Below are 21,289 nucleotides of genomic sequence, written 5' to 3'. Positions count from 1 at the left end.
AGGTTTTTTTCCAAATTTTGGCTACTGTGAATAATGCTGCAGTGAAAAGGGATGCAGATATCTCTTGGAGATACTGATTTCATTTCCTTTGAATATATACCCAGAAATGGGATAGCTGGTTTAATTCTAGTTTTTCGTTGTTTAAGGAACTTCCATATTGTTTTCCATAATAACTAGACCAATGTATATTTCCACCAACAGTGTGTAAATGTTCCCTATTCGCCACACCCTGGCCAACACTCATCTCTTTTTCTTTTTTATTTTTATAATCACCATGTATTTTTGAAATTTGCTAAGAGAGTAGATCTTAGGTGTTCTCAGCACACACACACACACATAAAAATGGTAAGTATATGAGGTGATGGAGATATTAATTAACTTGATTGTGGTACTCATTTTGTAATGTATATTAAATTGACCACTGTATACCTTAAATATATGCAATTTTTATTTGTCAATTATACCTTATTAAACCTTGAAAAAAAACAGGAATAAAAATAAAAAGTAAATAAGAAGGCTTCTTTCTTATCTCCTCTCAAGAGAAAGCAGAGCAAAAGACATTTACTAGAAAAATAACAGCATCTTTTAACCAGTATGTTCAAGGGAGTCCCTTTCTATGTCTCTAAACCCAGAGTCAGCAAACAATTTCAGTACAAGGCCAGTTAGTAAATATTGTAGACTTTGAGCGTGAGATGGTGGTCAAACTACTCAACTCTGTTGTTGTGACACCAAAGGAAACATAGATAATACCAAAATGAAAGAGTGTACCTGTGTTCCAATAAAACTTTATTTATAAAAACAGGCAGCAGACTGTAGTTTGTCAATCCTGCTTTAAGCTTATCATCTTCCCTTCTAGAGTTAAGTGTGCACTTTGAAGGACAAACAACTGCTCATATCAACTAGGATTCCATCTAGTATCTTTAAAATTTATATTAAAATAAGGGTGAGAGGTCTGCCCTTATTCCAGTGTACCAGATCAGAAGAACTGGCAAAACTTCTAGAATGGAAATCTTAAGAAAAGCCACCTTCAGAGCTGCAGCTTGAGAATGAAAGATTTAGAGAAAATGTTTCCCACGAACAGTTGGGTGTGAGTGATAGGAATGCTTCACAGACAAATATGATACATTATGGTGAATGCCATGCAAGAAAGGAAGTAATTTAAGATATAACAAGGCGGACGCATTAGGAACCAGATTAAAATCAAATTTGGAGCAATAACCCTTATTCTCTGTGTCAAGTGCCTCAGAATAAATCTTTCCAATATGAAAAAGTACAGTGCGGTCAAGTCACTCTAATTTGGCCTGTACTCACATTGCCACATTTGGCTGAGGACAAAAAAGACGAAGAGCCATGGCAAAAAGCATTTTCAAAAATCAAGGACTTCATGCATTTGTACCCAGCCCAGGATATTTAGTCATTGGGAAGTCACTGCCTTCTGAAGATCAGGACAATATGACTCTACAGCTCTACAGCATCCCAGGATGAACTTGTTATCTTCAGTAGGCAATGCGGAGATGAATGGATTCTAGAGACAGACTCCACAGGTTGGAATTTTACTTTTTTATGTTCTACTTAGGTGTACTATCACACTAAGTCTCAATGTTTTCACCTATCCACTGGGGATTGTATCACCTCGTTTATAGACAAAATGAGATAAAGTGTTAAGTCCCAGTGTCTGAGTATCTGATACAGAGAAAGTGTTCAGTCAGGAAAAGCTACTTTTTATTACTACTGATAATACTATCATAAGGTCATATTTTGATATCTTAAATCAAGTTACTTAAGAGCTGTCTCATTATAATTTCCATTTTTATACATAAGTTTAAATATAACTACCTCATAGGGATCTTGTGAGGACTGAATGAGTTAGTCCATAAAAAGTACTTAGAATAATGCTTCACACAGAGTAAATATTTAATATTACAATGTTACCCAGCTTTTAAATTCATTTCATCCTGGGTCATACCTGCTTTAAAATTTTTAAGTATTTTACAACTCTATGCTGCTTTTAAAACTGCTACTCTAAACATAAATTTGTATTTCACATTAGCAAGACACAAGTACATTATTTAATTCACATCTTATAGTTTAACTTGCAAATATGCTCAAAACGATTGTTTCTCTGTTCATCTAGAAATATTTTTAGTCAATCTGCATTTAATGGAGTGTTACATAGATATCTATTAGATCTAGTTGGTTGACAGTTTAGTTCTTTTATATTCTACTACTTGTTATTATTGAACAGGTGTTCGTATTTTAGCTATAACTGTGAATTTGTCTATTTCTCCTTTCAGTTATGTCAGTCTTTGCTTCTGTATTCTGAAGGTCTGTTGTTTTTCTTTTATTTTTATTCATGGAAAGGCATTTTATTTTAAATATGGCAGTGTGTACATGTTAATCCCAAACTCCCAATCTATCCCTCTCCACAACCCTTCCCCCCACCCCCCCACTCCGGTAACCGTAAGTTCATAAGTTCATGTCTCTAAGTCTGTGAGTCTGTTTCTGTTTTGTAAATAAGTTCATTTGTATCATATTTTTTAGATTCTGCATATAAGCAATATCGTATGCTATTTGTCTTTCTCTGTCTGACCTGCTTCACTTAGTATGATAATCTCCAGGTCCATCCATGTTGCTGCAAATGGCATTATTTCATTCTTTTTAATGGCTGAGTAATATTCCATTGTATATATGTATCACATCTTCTTTATCCATTCATCTGTCGATGGATATTTAGGTTGCTTCCACGTCTTGGCTATTGTAAACAGTGCTGCACTGAACACTGCGGTGCATGTCTCCTTTCAAACCATGTTTTTCTCCAGATATATATGCAAAAGTGGGATTGCTGAATCATATGGTAGCTCTATTTTTAGTTTTTTAAGGAACCTCCATACTGTTCTCCATAGTGGCTGTACCAATTTACATTGCCACCAACAGTGTAAGAGGGTTCCCTTTCCTCCACACCCTCTCCAGCATTTATTGTTTGCAGATTTTTTGATGATGGCCATTCTGACTGGTGTGAGGTGATACCTCACTGTAGTTTTGATTTGCATTTCTCTAATAATTAGTGATGTTGAGCATCTTTTCATGTGCCTCTTGGCCATCTGTATGTCTTATTTGGAGAAATGTCTCTTTAGGTTTTCTGCCCATTTTTTGATTGGGTTGTTTGTTGTTTTGATATTGAGCTGCATGAGCTGTTTGTAAATTTTGGAGACTAATTCCTTGTCAGTTGCATTGTTTGCAAATATTTCCTCCCATTCTGTGGATTGTCTTTTTGTTTTCTTTATGATTTCCTTTGCTGTGCAAAAGCTTTTGAGTTTAATTAGGTCTCATTTCTTTTTTGTTTTTTTTCCATTACTCTGGGAGACAGAAAAAGACATTGCTGCGATTTATGTCAAAGAGTGTTCTACCTATGTTTTCCTCTTAGAATTTTATAGTATCTGGTCTTACATCTAGGTCTTTAGTCCATTTTGAGTGTATTTTTCTGTATGGTGTTAAAGAATGTTCTAGTTTCATTTTTTTACGTGTAGTTGTCCCTTTTACCCAGCAACATTTATTGAAAGACTGTCTTTCCTCCATTTTACAGTCTTCCCATCTTTGTCATAAATTAATTGCCCATAGGTGCATGGGTTTATTTCTGGGCTTTCTATCCTGTTCCATTGATATTTATTTCTGTTTTTGTGCCAGTACTGAACTATTGTTTTTTGTATACATGTCACAGTTAAAACAGTTCTCTTCTTGCTGTTTAAATCCATTCTGACAATCTCTACTTTGTAGTTGGTTTGTTTAGACCATTTACATTTAATGTAATAATTGATATGTTTGTACTTAGGTCTAGGATTGTATTGTTTCCTGTTTGTTTCCTCTGCTACTTGTTCTGTTTCCTCTTTCCCGCACTGTTTAGATTTAAACATTTTCTTAGTGTGACATTTTAATTTATCAATTGTGATTTTTGACTATATCTCCTCATGTAAATTTTTGGTGGTTGATCTAGGGGTTACAACATGCAGAGTTAACCTTTTATCCTTTACTTGGAATCAATAATTCAGCACTCCAATTGGATTAGAAAAACCAAACCACAAGCATTTGTTTGCTATTGCTGCTATAATTTTTTTAAAAACCCACAAACTTAGTGGTTTATTGACATAAATTTATTACTTTTCAATTCTGGATGTCAGAAGTCCAATACACATTTCATCAAGCTAAAATCAAGGTGTTGACAAAGCTGCATAATTTCCTGGAAGCTCTGGAGAAAAATCCGTGTCTTGGTCATTCCACACAAAAAAGTCCTCATTTTCTTGCTGGCTATCAGCTGAAGGCCTATTGCAACTTCTAAAGGCTGCCTAAGTGCCTTGGCTCTCTTCTTCACCTTTAAAGACAGAAACTGCCATGAAAGTCCTTCTTAACACTGCAGCTCTCTGATGCAGTCTTCTGCCTTCCTCTTCCATTTTTAAGGACTCATGTGACATGATTGGGTGAACCAGGATAGTATATTCTTCCCATCACAAGATTTGCAGCCATAAAAAGAAAAAAAAAGAACTTTGTAGAGTCGTTTAACATCTTTATTGGAGTATAATTGCTTTACAATGGTGTGTTAGTTTCTGCTTTATAACAAAGTGAATCAGGTGTACATATACATATACCCCCATATCTCCTACCTCTTTCGTCTCCCTCCCACCCTCCATATCCCACCCCTCTACGTGGACACAAAGCACCGAGCTGATCTCCCTGTGCTATGCGGCTGCTTCCCACTAGCTATCTGTTTTACATTTGGTAGTGTATATATGTCCCTGCAACTCTCTAACTTCATCCCAGCTTATCCTTCCCCCTTCCCGTGTTCCAAGTCCATACTCTATGTCTGCGACTTTATTCCTGTCCTGCCCCTACGTTCTTCATAACAATTGTTTTTTTTTTAGATTCCATATATATGTGTTAGCATACAATATTTGTTTTTCTCTTTCTGACTTACTTCACTCTGTATGACAGTCTCTAGGTCCATCCACCTCACTGCAAATCACCCAATTTAGTTTCTTTTTATGCTGAGTAATATTCCATTGTATATATGTGCCACATCTTCTTTATCCATTCATCTGTCAATGGACACTTAGGTTGCTTCCATGTCCTGGCTATAGTAAATAGAGCTGCAATCAACATTGTGGTACATGACCCTTTATAAATTATGGTTTTCTCAGGGTATATGTTGAGTAGTGGGATTGCTGGGTCATATGGTAGTTCTATTTTTATTTTAAGGAACCTCCATAGTATTCTCCATAGTGGCTTTTTCAATTTACATTCCCACCAACAGTGCAAGAAAGTTCCCTTTCCTATACACCCTCTCCAGCATTTACTGTTTGTAGATTTTTTGATGATCACAATTCTGACAGGTGTGAGGTGATACCTCATTGTACTTCTGATTTGCATTTCTCTAACGATTAGAGATGTTGAGCATCCTTTCATGTGTTTGTTGTCAATCTGTATATCTTCTATGGAGAAATGTCTATTTAGGTCTTCTGCCCATTTTTGGATTGGGTTGTTTGTTTTTCTGATATTGAGCTGCTTGTAAATTTTTGGAATTGATCCTTTGTCAGTTGCTTCATTTGCAAATATCTTCTCCCATTCTGAAGGTTGTCTTTTCATCTTATTTAAACTTTCCTTTGCTTTGCAAAAACTTTTAAGTTTCATTAGGTCCCATTTGTTTATTTTTGTTTTTATTTCCATTTCTCTAGGAGGTGGGTCAAAAAGGATCTTGCTGTGATTTATGTCATAGAGTGTTCTGCCTATCTTTTCCTCTAAGAGTTTTATAGTATATGGCCTTACATTTAAGTCTTTAATCCATTTTAAGTTTATTTTTGTGTATGGCATTAGGAAGCGTTCTAATTTCATTCTTTTACATGTAGCTGTCCAGTTTTCCTAGCACCACTTACTGAAGTGGCTGTCCTTTCTCCATTGTATGTTCTTGTCTCCTTTATCAAAGATAAGGTGACCATATGTGCGTGGGTTTATCTCTGGGCTTTCTATCCTGTTCCATTGACCTATATTTCTGTTTTTGTGCCAGCACCAAACTGTATTGATTACAGTAGCTTTGTAGTATAGTCTGAAGTCTGGGAGCCTGATTCCTCCAACTCCATTTTCCTTTCTCAAGATTATTTTGGCTATTCGGGGTCTTTTGTGTTTCCATACAAATTGTGAAATTTTTTGTTCTAGTTCTGTAAAAAATGCCATTGGTAGTTTGATAGGGATTGCACTGAATCTGTAGATTGCTTTGGGTAGTATAGTCATTTTCACAATGTTGATTCTTCCACTCCAAGAGCAGAGTATATCTCCCCATCTGCTTGTATCATTTTTAATTTCTTTCATGAGTTTCTTATAGTTTTCTGCATACAGGTCTTTTGTCTCCTTACGTAGGTTTATTCCTATGTATTTTATTATTTTTCTTGCAACTGTAAATGGGACTGTTTCCTTAATATATCTTTTTCAGATTTTTCATCACTAGTGTATAGGAATGCAAGAGACTTCTGTGCATTAATTTTTTATCCTGCTACTTTACCAAATTCATTGATTAGCTCTAGTAGTTGTCTGGTAGCATCTTTAGCATTCCCTGTGTAGAGTAGCATGTCATCTGCAAACATTGACAGCTTTACTTCTTCTTTTCTGATTTGGACTCCTTTTAATTCTATTTCCTCTCTGATTGCTGTGGCTAAAACTTCCAAAACTATATTGAATAATAGTGGTGAGAGTGGGCAACCTTGTCTTCTTCCTGATCGTAGAGGAAATGGTTTCAGTTTTTCACCGTTGAGAATGATGCTGGCTGTGGGTTTGTCATATATGGCCTTCATTAAGTTGAGGTAAGTTGCCTCTATGCCTACTTTCTGGAGGGTTTTTTTTTTTTTCATAAGTGGATATTGAATTTTGTCAAACACTTTTCTGCATCTATTGAGATGATCATATGGTTTTTCTTCAATTTGTTAATATAGTGTATCACATTGATTGATTTGTGTATATTGAAGAATCCTTGCATTCTTGGGATAAACCTCACTTGATCATGGTGTATCATCCTTTTAATGTCCAGTTGGATTCTGTTTGCTAGTATTTTGTTAAGGATTTTTGCATCTATGTTCATCAGTGATATTGGCCTGTAGTTTTCTTTTTTTGTGACATCTTTGTCTGGTTTTGGTATCAGGGTGATGGTGGCCTCATAGAATGAGTTTGGGTGTTTTCCTCCCTCTGCTATATTTTGTAAGAGTTTAAAAAGGATAGATGTTAGCTCTTTTATAAATGTTTGACAGAATTCACCTGTGAAGCCATCTGGTCCTGGGCTTTTGTTTGTTGGAAGATTTTTAATCACAGTTTCAATTTCAGTTATTGTGATTGGTCTGTTTATATTTTCTATTTCTTCCTAGTTCAGTCTTGGAAGGCTGTGGTTTTCTAAGAATTTGTGCATTTCTTCCAGTTTGTGCATTTTATTGGCATATAGTTGCTTGTATTAATCTCTCATAATCTTTTGTATTTCTACAGTGTCAGTTGTTACTTCTCCTTTTTCTTTTCTAATTCTATTGATTTGAGTATTTTCCTTTTTTATCTTGATAGGTCTGGCTAATGCATTATCAGTTTTGTTTATCTTCTCAAAGAACCAGCTTTTAGTTTTATTGATCTTTGCTATCGTTTCCTTCATTTCTTTTTCATTTATTAACTGATCTGACCTCTTCTTTCATTCTACAAACTTTGGGTTTTTTTTAATCTTCTTTTTCTAGTTGTTTTAGGTGTAAGGTTAGGTTGTTTATTTGAGATGGTTCTTTTCATCTTTTTTTTTTTTTTTTTTTTTTTTTTGCGGTATGCGGGCATCTCACTGTTGTGGCCTCTCCTGTTGCAGACCACAGGCTCTGGAAGCGCAGGCTCAGCAGCCATGGCTCACGGGCCTAGTGGCTCCGTGGCATGTGGGATCTTCCCGGACCAGGGCAGGAACCCGTGTCCCCTGCATTGGTAGGTGGACTCTCGATCACTGTGCCACCAGGGAAGCCCAGTTCTTGTTTCTTGAGGTAGGACTGTATTGCTATAAAATTCCCTCTTAGAAGTGCTTTTGCTGCATCCCATAGGATTTGGGTCATCGTGTTTTCACTGTCATTTGTTTCTAGGTATTTTCTGATTTCCTCCTTGATTTCTTCAGTGATCTCTTGGTTATTTAGTAGTGTATTGTTTAGCCTCCATGTGTTTCTATTTTTTACAGATTTTTTCCTGTGACTGATACCTAGTCTTATAGTGCTGGGGTTAGAAAAGATACTTGATACAATTTCAATTTTCTTAAATTTACCAAGGTTTGATTTGTGACCCAAGATATGATCTATCCTGCAGAATGTTCCATGAGCATTTGAGAAGGGAGTATATTCTGTTGTTTTGGGATGGAATGTCCTATAAATATCAATTAAGTCCATCTTGTTTAATGTATCATTTAAAGCTTGTGTTTCCTTATTTATTTTCATTTTGGATGATCTGCTCCTTGGTGAAAGTGGGGTGTTAAAGTCCCCTACTATGATTGTGTTACTCTCGATTTCCCCTTTTATGGCTGCTAGCATTTGCCTTATGTATTGAGGAGCTCCTATGTTGGGTGCATAAATATTTACAGTTGTTATATCGTCTTCTTTGATTGATCCCGTGATCATTATGTAGTGTCCTCCTTTGTCTGTTGTAATCGTCTTTATTTTAAAGTCTATTTTGTCTGATATAAGAATTGCTACTCCAGCTTTCTTTTGATTTCTATGTGTATAGAATATCTTTTTCAATCCCCTCACTTTCAGTCTGTATGTGTCCCTAGGTCTGAAGTGGGTCTCTTGTAGAGAGTATATATATAGGTCTAGTTTTTGTATCCATTCAGCCAGTCTATGTCTTTTGGTTGGAGCATTTAATCCATTTACATTTAAGGTAATTATTGATATTTATTTCCCTATTACCATTTTCTTACTTGATTTTGGTTTCTTACTGTAGGCCTTTTCCTTCTCTTGTGTTTGCTGCCTACAGAAGTTCCTTTAGCATTTTTTGTAAAGCTGGTTTGGTGGTGCTGAATTTTCTTAGCTTTTGGTTGTCTGTAAAGGTTTTAATTTCTCCGTTGAATATGAATGAGATATGTGCTGGGTAGAGTAATCTTGGATGTAGGTTTTTCCCTTTCATCACTTTAAATATGTCCTACCACTCTGTTCTGGCTTGCAGAGTTTCTGCTGAAAGATCAGCTGTGAACCTTATGGGGAATCCCTTGTATGTTATTTGTTGCTTTTCCCTTCTGCTTTTAATATTATTTCTTTGTATTTTATTTTTGATTGTTTGATTAATATGTGTCTTGGCATGTTTCTCCTTGGATTTATCCTGTATGGGACTCTCTGTGCTTCCTAGACTTGATTAACTATTTCCTTTCCCATATTAGGGATGTTTTCCACTATAATCTCTTCAAATATTTTCTCAGTCCCTTTCTTTTTCTCTTCTTCTTCTGGGACCCCTAAAATTCGAATTATGGCGCATTTAATGTTGTCCCAGAGGTCTCTGAGACTGTCTTCAATTCTTATCATTGTTTTTTCTTTATTCTGCTCTGTGGTAGTTATTTCCACTGTTTTATCCTCCAGGTCACTTATCCATTCCTCTGCCTCAGTTATTCTGCCACTGGTTCTTTCTAGAGAATTTTTACTTTCATTTATTATGTTGTTCATTATTCTTTGTTTGCTCTTTAGTTCTTCTAGGTCCTTGTTAAACATTTCTTGTATTTTCTCCATTCTATTTCCAAGATTTTGGATCATCTTTACTATCATTACTCTGAATTCTTTTTCAGGTAGATTGCCTATTTCCTCTTCAGTTGTTTGGTCTGGTGGGTTTTTACTTTGCTCCTTCATCTGCTGTGTGTTTCTCTGTCTTCTCATTTTGCTTATCTTACTGTGTTTGGGGTCTCCTATTTGCAGCCTGCAGGTTCATAGTTCACACTGTTTTGGGTGTCTGCCCCCAGTGGCTAAGGTTGGTTCAGTGGATTGTGTGTGCTTCCTGTTGGAAGGCACTAGTGCCTGCGTCCTGGGGGATGAGATTGGATCTTGTCTTTCTGGTGGGCAGGACCACATCCGGTGGTGTGTTTTGGGGTGTCTGTGACCTTATTATGATTTTAGGCAGCCTCTCTGCTAATGGGTGGGGTTGTGTTCCTGTTTTGCTAGTTGTTTGGCATAGGGTGTCCAGCACTGTAGCTTCCTGGTCTTTGAATGGAGCTGGGTCTTAGCTTTGAGATGGAGATCTCTGGGAGAGCATTTGCTATTTGGTATTACGTGAGGCCGGGAGGTCTCTGGTGGACCAATGACCTGAACTCAGCTCTCTCACCTAAGAGGCTTAGGCCTGACACTTGGCCGGAGCACCAAGACCCTGTCAGCCACACGGCTCAGAAGATAAGGGAGAAGAAACAGAGAAAGAAAGAAAGAAAATAAATAAAGTTATTAAAATAAAAAATTAAAAAACACATTATTAAAAATTTTAAAAAAGAAGGAACGAAGAGAGCAACCAAACCAATAAACAAATCCACCAATGATAACAAGTGCTAAAAACTATACAAAAAAAAACAAAAACAAAAAACAGACAGACAGAACCCTAGGACAAATGGTAAAAGCAAAGCTATACAGACAAAATCACACAAAGAAGCATACGCATACATATACACACTCACAAAAAGAAAAAAAGGAAAAAATATACTTATCTATATATATAAAAAAAAGGAAGCGAGCAACCAAATCTACCAATGATAATAAGCTCTATATACTAAACTAAGATAAACAAAAACCAGAAACAACAAATTAGATGCAGAAAGCAAACCCCAAGCCTACAGGTGCTCCCAAAGTCCACCTCCTCAATTTTGGGATGATTCGTTGTCTATTCAGGTATTCCACAGATGCAGCGTACATCAAGTTGATTGTGAAGATTTAATCTACTGCTCGTGAGGCTGCTGGGAGAGATTTCCCTTTCTCTTATTTGTTCGCACAGCTCCTGGGGTTTAACTTTGGATTTGGCCCTGCCTCTGCGTGTAGGTCGCCTGAGGGCGTCTGTTCCAGCCCAGACAGGACGGGGTTAAAGGAGAAGCTGATTCGGGGGCTCTGGCTCACTCAGGCCGGGCGGAGGGAGGGGTACAGAATGCAGGGCGAGCCTGTGGCAGCAGAGGCCAGCATGACATTGCACCAGCCTGAGGCACACTGTGTGTTCTCCTGGGGAAGTTGTCGCTGCATCATGAGACTGTGGCAGTAGCGGGCTGCACAGGTTCCCAGTAGCGGAAGTGTGGATAGTGACCTGTGCTTGCACAGAGGATTCTTGGTGGCTGCAGTAGCAGCCTTAGTGTTTCATGCCCGACTCTGGTGTCAGCGCTGATAGCCTCGGCTTGTGCCTGTCTCTAGCGCTCGTTTAGGCGGTGCTCTGAATTCCCTCTCCTCGCGCACCCCGAAACAATGGTCTCTTGCCTCTTAGGCAGGTGCAGACTTTCTCCCGGACTCCCTCCGGGCTAGCTGTGGCGCACTAGCTCTGTTCAGGCTGTTTTCACCCAGCCAACCCCAGTCCTCTCCCTGGGGTCTGACCTCTGAAGCCCGAACCTCAGCTTCCAGCCCCCACCCACCCCAGCGGTTGAGCAGACAAGCCTCTCAGGCTGGTGAGTGCTGGTCGGCACCGATCCTCTGTGCGGGAATCTCTCCACTTTGCCCTCTGTACCCGTTGCTTGCGCTTTCCTCCGTGGCTCCGATGCGTCTTCCCTGTCCACCCCGTCTCCGCCAGTGAAGGGGCTTCCTAGCATGTGGAAACTTTTCCTCCTTCACAGCTCCCACCTAGAGGTGCAGGTCCCATCCCTATTCTTTTGTCTCTGTTTTTTCTTTTTCTTTTGCCCTACCCAGGTATGTGGGGAGTTTCTTGTCTTTTGGGAGCGCTGCGGTCTTCTGCCAGCGTTCAGTAGGTGTTCTGTAGGAGTTGTCCCACATGCAGATGTATTTCTGGTGTATTTGTAGGGAGGAAGGTGATCTCCACGTCTTACTCCTCCGCCATCTTGAAGGTCTCCCCCCACATCGTTCTTTTTGCCATTTATTGTAACATATTCATTCACAGGACTTGGGGATTAGAATGTAGATACTGGACGTGGGGCGGGGACAGGGGGAGATTATTCTGCCTTCCATACCACCATATAGGTTTCCTCGTCATCTCCCTTTTATAAAGTTCTTACATATTACATCTAAATACATTGAAAATTCCCATCAGACAATGTTTTACTTTGATTAAAATGATGAACCACTTTTTTAATAATTCAAGAAGAGAAGATTTTGTTATATTTACCATTTCCTGAGTGTATGTTTCTTTGGATTTATCTTGTCTGGGATTAGCTTAGCTTCTGGAATTTATAGGTTCATCTCTTTTGCCAACCTTGGAAAGTTTTCAGCTATTATTATTTCTTGGAATGTTTTTTAGCAACACACTCTTCTTTCCTTCTGAGCCTCTAATCATACAAACATTATGCCTTTTTGTTATTCTCCAACAGTTCAAGGGTCTCTTCAATATTTTTCCTCTCCTTTATTAACAACGGATAATTTCTACTGACTTATTTTCAAGTTTGCTGATTCTTTCCTCTGTCACCTCCATTCTGTTACTGAATCCATACAGCGAGGGTTTTTTTCATTTTTGGTGTGGGGGGTGCAGGGTAGAGAGGCTACTGTATTTTTTAATTCTAAAATTTCCATTTGGTTTACTTCATATTTCCTATTTCTTTACTGATTACTTCCTATTTTAACTTTTATTTCAGGATTTAAGATTATTCATTTGAGCACTTTTACAATAGTTGCTTTAAAGTTATCTTTTCTTTGTCATCTGTTGTCTTTTCCCACGTGATCTGAGATTTTTGTAGTACTTCATACGCCCATATGGAACATGCCTTGTTTAAATCTATGGTGAATGTTGATATTTTTTTATCAGGCACTTGATTTGGTTAGCTTCTGGCCACTAATTCCAACCCACCTCTATGGGCTGTAGTTGCAATATCAGTTCCATTTTCAAAAGCTATGTAGGGCCATTCAGATTTACACTGGGTGTGTACCATGTAGAGATCAGTCTGGGACTCGGGTGACATTCTATTCATTAATTCCATCCTCAAAGCCCTTGGTATGCTAATAAGGATGAGATCCAAGCATGTGCAGATTATAGTGAGTCTAGGAGTTCACAGGTTCATGGGTTTATTTCCAAAGCCCCTCCTTCTCACCTGTCTCCGCTGATACTTTCTGGTACCCTGGAACATCCCTTGTCACTCCTCCAATCAGCAACAACCCACTTCTATGACTGCACCAGAGTAGCAGGAGGATCGAGAGGGGGTGGGGGGAAACAAGCAATGGTTTAGCCCTGCCTTTCATAACTATAGCTTTACCAGATAGACAGGATGTTCCCTTAACTCATTGGCTCCTGCAGTTTCCCACTGCCAGCTGTTTCTGCTGCTACTGCCTCTTGCCACAAGATTGCCAGGGAGCTGGGGCATGACAAAACCAAGAAACAGGAGACAAAAAGGATGGAAGTATTCTCCCTTCTCTCAGAGCTTTAGGGCTTCCCTTTTCTACTCCTTGAGCCAGAACTAGAAGTGTCTCCTGAATTTCCATCTGTGTTCCAGTACTGACTTCAGGATTTTGGACTGCACTGAATTCAAGCTGTGGAATTAGCAGAGAAAAATACTGTAAGCCCATCTCTAGTTCAGTGGTATTTCATTCTAGTATTCTTCCTTATTGCTGATATTTACTTTTCAAAGAACTCAACTAGCTTCAACTGGCATTTTATCCAGTTTCATGTTTGTATTCATTGGGGAAAAAAGGTTGGAGTGGTTTTATTCAATTTTACCTGGAACCAGAATTCTTTTAGTAAGTTTTGCAAAAGCATTTTAACCAATTTCCCCAAGTGTGCAATGCCAAGTGTACTGACCTACAAACATATAAACACAAAAGACATGTGCCCAGGAAAAAAAACGTAATCTTAAGGGTGTACATAAAGCTAATACACTGTTAGATTGTGGTCTCTTTGATGCTTGAAAACGTCATCCCTCCAATTCACAATGCATTCTTCAGAATAAAGGAAACTTACAAATCTAAGGTTTGAAGAAAATGACAGTGAGGTAAATCCAACTAAGTATTAAAATATACTGAGTTTTCTTCATCTCAAAGGATACTTAAAAACAAACAAACATATCTGTTCCATTTTCTACAATGACAAAAGTTCATAGGTTATTGTCATAAACACCCAAAGGGCCACAAGTTAAAATATAACCCACGCTCTGCAAACCATCAGCACTAGAAGCAGAACCTCTTCGTAAAACAACATACCTATGCTACCCTACCGGTTAAATTTCAGCTTTCATTTATTGAACAAAAATAAGTATTCGGTTTCTTCAAACTACTAAAGGCAGGACAAGGTCTTTACAGGAAACAGCCCCAAGCCAAGGAGACTAATGGAAGCTTCATTTATTATGGTTTTAACCCAGACATCCTCCCCAGCTGGCTGGTAGCAACTGGCCAAATGCAAAAAGAACAAACCTTTTAAATTTCAGCTCAGAAGTTTCTGATTGAACCTGGACCACAACCCCTATCTGAATGTCAAACTCAAGAAAGGAAAGAGGTTCTGAGAATGACAACAGCATAAGTTATCATTACGTGTATCAGAGCTATTCAGTAACATTAACTCAAATTGTGCTTCTCAAAGCTCTCCTTTAGTGTAAATGTGATGAAAAGGGTTTGTTTTCACAATCTAAATATCAATTCCAATGACAAAGCAGCAGGTAGTTATTATGAGTCAGAATGTGTCATTACTGAGACATCTTTTTAGTTAACCACAATATCTTTTTTCTTACCAGTAGAAAGAAAATTTCCTACCACATTCTCTTAAAATAGGGGGGAAAAAAATCTAAACTAAATTCAATTAAAGTGAAAATCTGATGGTGTAAGCTTATCTTATGGTAAAAGACAAAGGCAAATAAAATTCTAAAGAAGGATTATTCAGTATTCTGATAGAACAGAGTAAGAGTCTGTACACCTGGGTATATTTAATTGTGCTTGTAGCAGAAATAATCCCCCCCACCCTTACCTAAAGGAGACTATCATTAGGGAAAGGTCTCTCGAGATCAGTTCCATATAAAGGACAGATGATTCTCTGCTTTTATAATCAATTTGGGTTTTTTCTTCTAAAATACAGCCTCCCAATCTATCATCCAACTTGTTACTAAATTTGTGAGCCAACTGAGAGAAGGGAGATCATTCCATATACCAGACATCTATTAAAAAAATATATCATGGAGACAGAAATTCCTCCAAAATTAGGATCAACAAAAAGGACTAGATGCATTTTTCAGTCCCACTACCTATGTTCTTGGAAAGAAACAAAATGTATTAATAGAGAAATAGGTTCTGTCTCCTCTGGTTAATGCCATACCTAGCCACACTACTGGTCTCTTAAAAAATCTCATCTACAGAAAAAAAGAAACCTCAGAATTTCTTACCTCTTTATCAATCACTCCTAATTCATAGGCTGTGCTTGGAGAGGATTAGAGGAAAGGAGAGGAAGGGGCTAGGGCTTCTGAAGCATCAAATACATGTACTTTCACTTTAATTCCATCTCTGACAGCATATCCACAGTTACCATCTTGCCCTGAAATGACCAGAATGAGTTTAATAAAAGGTATACATGATTCTTAAATGAGCCCTGAGTTAACATTCCATTCCAAAAGAATAAAGAAATTGCACAGAAAAGCATAAGTAGCTAGCTTTTAAAAGGCCTGTGTGCAAGGTTATTCCTTGGTTGGCATCTGGAAGGAACTTGGAGTTGGAAGGTTTCCCCCACCAAACTAAGTGACAAGAGCAGCTCACTGTTCCTAAACCATGTATGAAAACAATTTGTCTTATGCTAAACACCCACTTCCTTTCTAAGAGTCTGGAAATGAAATACACACTAGACAGAGGGGGCCTATGTGACCAGTTCCCAGCACAAATCTACTTCAAAAATCTCTCTAATGAGCTTCCCTGGTAGACAACATTTCACAGGTGCTGTCACACCTCCCCACTAGAGGAATCAAGCCTGTCCTAAGTGACTCCACTGGGAGAGGACTCTTGGAAGCTTACATCTGGTTTCCTCCAGACCCTCCTATGCACTTTTCTCTTCATTGATTTTGCTGTGTATCTTTCCTACAGGAAATCATAGCTAAGAGTATGACAAAATGCTGAGTCCTTCTAGAGAACCACCTGAACTGAGGGCAGTCTTAGGAATCCTTGACACAGAAATGTTAATAAAGAACTCAATGCTTTAACATAAGTTGCCAAAATGGACAGATTTGGAAGAAACAAAATATTCTAAATGATTCTGATTCATTCCTTAGTAAGAGTAACTGAAAGAAAACAAACCAGATCTTTAAAAAAAAAAAAAAAAGACTAAGAAGAAAGAATAAGTGAAATCTCATTATAGCATTAAAATTTTTTTAATATAAGCATGAAAAGACAGGCAGCTCAACTTAACAATAAACAGATGGGTCTGCAAGGAGGGTAGGAAGGACATGAGATGAGAAATGGTCAATTAAATCAGTGGTATTCTATGGGCCAGGCTTAACTGTGAGTGGTGTCTGCCCATCCAGAAACATTCAAGTGGAACCAGAAACACAACAGCTAAGAAGGAATAACTCAACTTCAGGGGGCAGGTGGTGCTCTGGCAGAAAAAGCTGGGCCAGTTTGGTGTTGAACATCCTGAAGGACAACTCAGTGTTAACAGGGAACACAGAGACCATGCAGGCCTTGGTCCTTCCAAGGGTTTCTACCATCTGTCTTTAATCAAAGTATCTCTGTCTAGAGTTCTGGCAGGGATGGATGGCCTAAGTAACATTCTGTAATTTGGGGATTTACCTTTATCCTATGAGAAGTGGGAGAGAGAAGGATACAATGATTACTAGGTACTCATCATTTCTGGAAGCTACAGAATTCTCTATAGTCAGTGTGAACGCTGACTCTCAGACTTCATAAATGTAAATTTCTTCAGCACTCTTTTTCACTTTAATTGCACTTAGAGAAGTTAAGTCAATTTAATAAGCTAAGAAGTAGCTCACCACCATGTCAAGTACCAGTCCCTCCTCATTTGATGTCTCTTGTTTTATTGCCATATTCTTTGTTAGGATCCAGTGAGATCATATCCATCAAACCGCTCTGCAAACGTTAAATACTAAGTAAGTGGGTTTTAACATTATAACTCCTACACTGAGGTCTTCTCTAATCTTTCCTGACTTTTCTTGATCTAAAGAGTTTATTTCATTGATAGGTCTGTTTATTTACTGTTTTATTGATTTCACCCTGACATTGCTTATATACCTTAGTTCATAATCATTTTTAGATCTCTGGACCTAGTAACTCCACTCAAACTTTCTCAGCCTTGGTTATGTATTCCTACTTCCACTCTTGTTATTTTATTACACTTAGTTTTCTTTGGTTACTTTCTTAAAAAAATTAGCCCTATGAATATATATAGAAAATTTTATAACACACAGGTACTGGTATAATAAAAACTTAACAGCAATTACATTTCCTGTGTGCTTCTTTCTGACTTTCCCATCATGCCCTGACAGAAGTAACCACTATTCTAAAATTATATTTATCACATGCAGTTATTTTGTAAGATGTCATTCAGGGATATATAATACCGTACTATTTTTCATAATTATAAACTTTATTTATTGTGAGATGTATATAAGTGATATATTACCCCATGCTCTTATTTTTTTTTTACAGTAATGCATAATTATTTTATCATGTCAACTCAGAGGTACCTGAGGGAAACAATAATCTTCCTCTATCCTTTTCTTAAATTTTTAAAATATTTCATACAATTTTTGAAGGTTACTTTCCATTTACAGTTATTACAAAATATTGGCTATATTCTCCATGTTGTATAATATATCCTTGAGCTATGCTTTTATTACTTTTTTATAAATTTATTTATTTATTTATTTATTGGCTGCATTGGGCCTTCACTGCTTCAAGCAGGCTTTCTCTAGTTGTGGTGAGCAGGGGCTACTCTTCGTTGCAGCGCGCAGGCTTCTCATTGTGGTGGCTTCTCTTTGTTGCAGAGCACAGGCTCTAGGTGCGCGGGCTTCAGTAGCTGCAGCACACGGGCTCAGCAGTTGTGGCTCACGGGCTCTAGAGTGCAGGCTCAGCAGTTGTGCCGCACGGGCTTAGTTGCTCTGCGGCATGTGGGATTTTCCTGGACCAGGGCTCGAACCTGTGTCCCCTACATTGGTAGGCGGATTTTAACCACTGTGCCACCAGGGAAGTCCAAGCTTTTAAATCAACATCTCCTTCAAGAATTTTATCCACAATGATAAATGTAGCTTTATTAACCTCATTTTAACAGTCATATCCTATTTCCATTGTCAGAAGATGCTACATTGTACTTAATTTCCCCGCAGATGGATACTTAAGATGCTTACTATATTTTACAACTACAGAGTTACACAAAGCTCTAAAGAAGATTCTCAGATGTGTCTTCTGATGCATAAGTCAATTTCTCCCAGAGTTTTCAATCAGCCATGGACTGCCCCACTAGAAGTGATTAGAAATGTTTGAAGAATGTTTGGATGTTTGAATGACCATGATATAGGGGGCATGACTCACACACAGTGGGATATGAATGATACCCCAGAAGAGAGGCTTACTCTGCCCAAATTACCAGTAAGGTCCCAATAAGAAACACCGTATCTCAGAGTTGAATTGTTGGTTTGCAGGTTGTATGGATCCTAAAGTTGACTCATGAGGTATTGCCAAATTGCTCTTCAAAGTAGGTATATTAATTAATACACCCAACGTCAGCCAGTAATTTCCTACTGTGCAACATCTTTGCCTGCACCTAGTAGTGCAAGATTTTTTACCATTTGCCAATCTGAAATTGTGAAAGGGGATCCATTATTCTCTTAGGATGATAGCTTTGGAGTTTTTATTTATTTGAAATGGTACTTTAAACATTCTAATAATAATGCTTTCTTAGTATCTTTTGTTACAAAACTTTTCACCCAATATCTAGCCTTTTTAAAAGAAAAAAAAAAACTTTATTATTACAGTACCAAGATTCACATGTATAAAAAAACTTGGTGAGCTGAATTTATAAATACTTTTCTTTGCAGGTTGTGTTTTTGTGTGTGGCAGGTATCTACGGGGTATGGCTTTAAAACCCTCAAGGTCACACATACATTCTCATATAACTTCTTGGAAAAGCTCTAAAGTTTTGCTTTTCACAATCTTTATCCTGAATTGTTTGCTTATGGTTTAAGGTGGGGATGATATTTTATTTTTTATCCATAGGATAATCAAACTTCAAAGCATCTTTTATTGAAAAGACCTATCCTAACTCCCAGTGACCTACAAGTCCATCTCTATCAGGTATATAATTTCCATAAATAAGGTCTCTACCTGTTTATCTATATCTGTGCCAATATCTCATAATAATTAATTCCTATAGGTTTGTAGTAAGTCTTGATATCTATTTGGGTAAGCCCTCCACCTTGTTGTAGTCCTTCAGATCAATTTCTTTTCTTCTTTGTTCTTCCATGTAAATTTTAGGATCCATTTGTCTAATATCCCCACCCCCAAATAAAAGCAGTGGAGAGTTTGATTGGCAATTTTTTTTTTACAAATTAATCTAAGAACAGCTTCATGATATCATTCTCTTCCTAGCCATGAATATGGTTACTTTCTATATATCTTTTTTTTTGTAATAGACTTTAATCTTTAGAGCAATTTTAGTATACAGAGTAACTGCAAAAGTACAGAGTTCCCTCCTATCTCCTCTTCCTCCCTATACACAGTATCCCCAATTGTTAAGATCTACCATTAATGTGGTTACAATGGACAAACCATAACTGACACATTATTATTAACTAAAGTCCATAATTTACATTAGCATTCACTTTTGTGTTGTACAGTTCTATGAGCTTGGACAAATGTATAATGTCATGTGCCTGCCATCACACTATCATACAGAATTGTCTCAACTGTTCTAAAAATCCCCTGTGTTCTACCTACCCATTCTTCCCTCCCCTCTCCTCCCCAACCCTGGCAATCATTGATCTTTTCATTATCCCTAGCTTTGTCTTTTCCAGAATGTCATATAGTTGGAAACACACTTTACATAGCCTTCTCAGACTGGCTTCCTTTTTTGTGTGTGTGTGTGATTTGTTTTTTTTATTTTTATTTATTTTTTAACATCTTTATTGGAGTAAAATTGCTTTACAATGGTGTGTTAGTTTCTGCTTTATACAAAAGTGAATCGGTTACACATATACATGTATCCCCATGTCTCTTCCCTCTTGCGTCTCCCTCCCTCTCACCCTCCCTATCCCAACCCTCTAGGTGGTCACAAAGCACCAAGCTAGCTCCCTGTGCTATGCGGCTGCTTCCCACTAGCTATCTATTTTACATTTGGTAGTGTATATATGTCCATGCCACTCTCTCACTTTGTCCCACCTTACCCTTCCCCTTCCCAATAGCCTCAAGTCCATTCTCTAGTAGGTCTGTGTCTTTATTCCCATCTTGCCCCTAGGTTCTTCATGACCATTTCCTTTTCCTTAGACTCCATATATATGTGTTAGCATATGATATTTGTTTTTCTCTTTCTGAATTACTTCACTCTGTATGACAGATGCAAGGTCCATCCACCTCACTACAAATAACTCAATTTCGTTTCTTTTTATGGCTGAGTAAATACTCCATTGTATATATGTGCCACATCTTCTTTATCCATTCATCTGTTGGTAGACACTTAGGTTGCTTCCATGTCCTGGCTATTGTAAACAGAGCTGCAATGAACATTGTGGTACATGACTCTTTTTGAATTATGATTTTCTCAAGGTATATGTCCAGTAGTGGGATTGCTGGGTCGTATGGTAGTTCTATTTTTAATTTTTTAAGGAACCTCCATACTATTCTCCATAGTGGCTGTATCAATTTACATTCCCACCAACAGTGCAAGAGGGTTCCCTTTTCTCCACACCCTCTCCTGCATTTATCGTTTGTAGATTTTTTGATGATGGCCATTCTAACTGGTGTGAGATGATATCTCATTGTAGTTTTGATTTGCATTTCTCTAATAATTAGTGATGTTGAGCAGTTTTCATGTGCTTCTTGGCTATCTCTATGTCTTCTTTGGAGAAATGTCTATTTAGGTCTTCTGCCCATTTTTGGACTGGGTTGTTTGTTTTTTTGATATTGAGCTGCATGAGCTGCTTATATATTTTGGAGATTAATCCTTTGTCCGTTGC

The 21,289-nt window shown here is 37.8% G+C and overlaps 1 protein-coding gene across 10 annotated transcripts in view; it reads right to left on the bottom strand.

Moving 5' to 3' along the window:
- MCTP2 (multiple C2 and transmembrane domain containing 2) overlaps positions 1-21,289 on the bottom strand; it is a 252,577-nt gene that overhangs the window by 192,693 nt on the left and 38,595 nt on the right. The window lies entirely within an intron of this gene.

Source organism: Orcinus orca, chromosome 2 (genome assembly GCF_937001465.1).
Source record: "Orcinus orca chromosome 2, mOrcOrc1.1, whole genome shotgun sequence".
In the NCBI taxonomy this organism is placed as follows: Eukaryota; Metazoa; Chordata; class Mammalia; order Artiodactyla; family Delphinidae; genus Orcinus; species Orcinus orca.
Note: the sequence above shows the minus strand (reverse complement) of the source record. Positions and strands in the feature narration are given on the sequence as shown.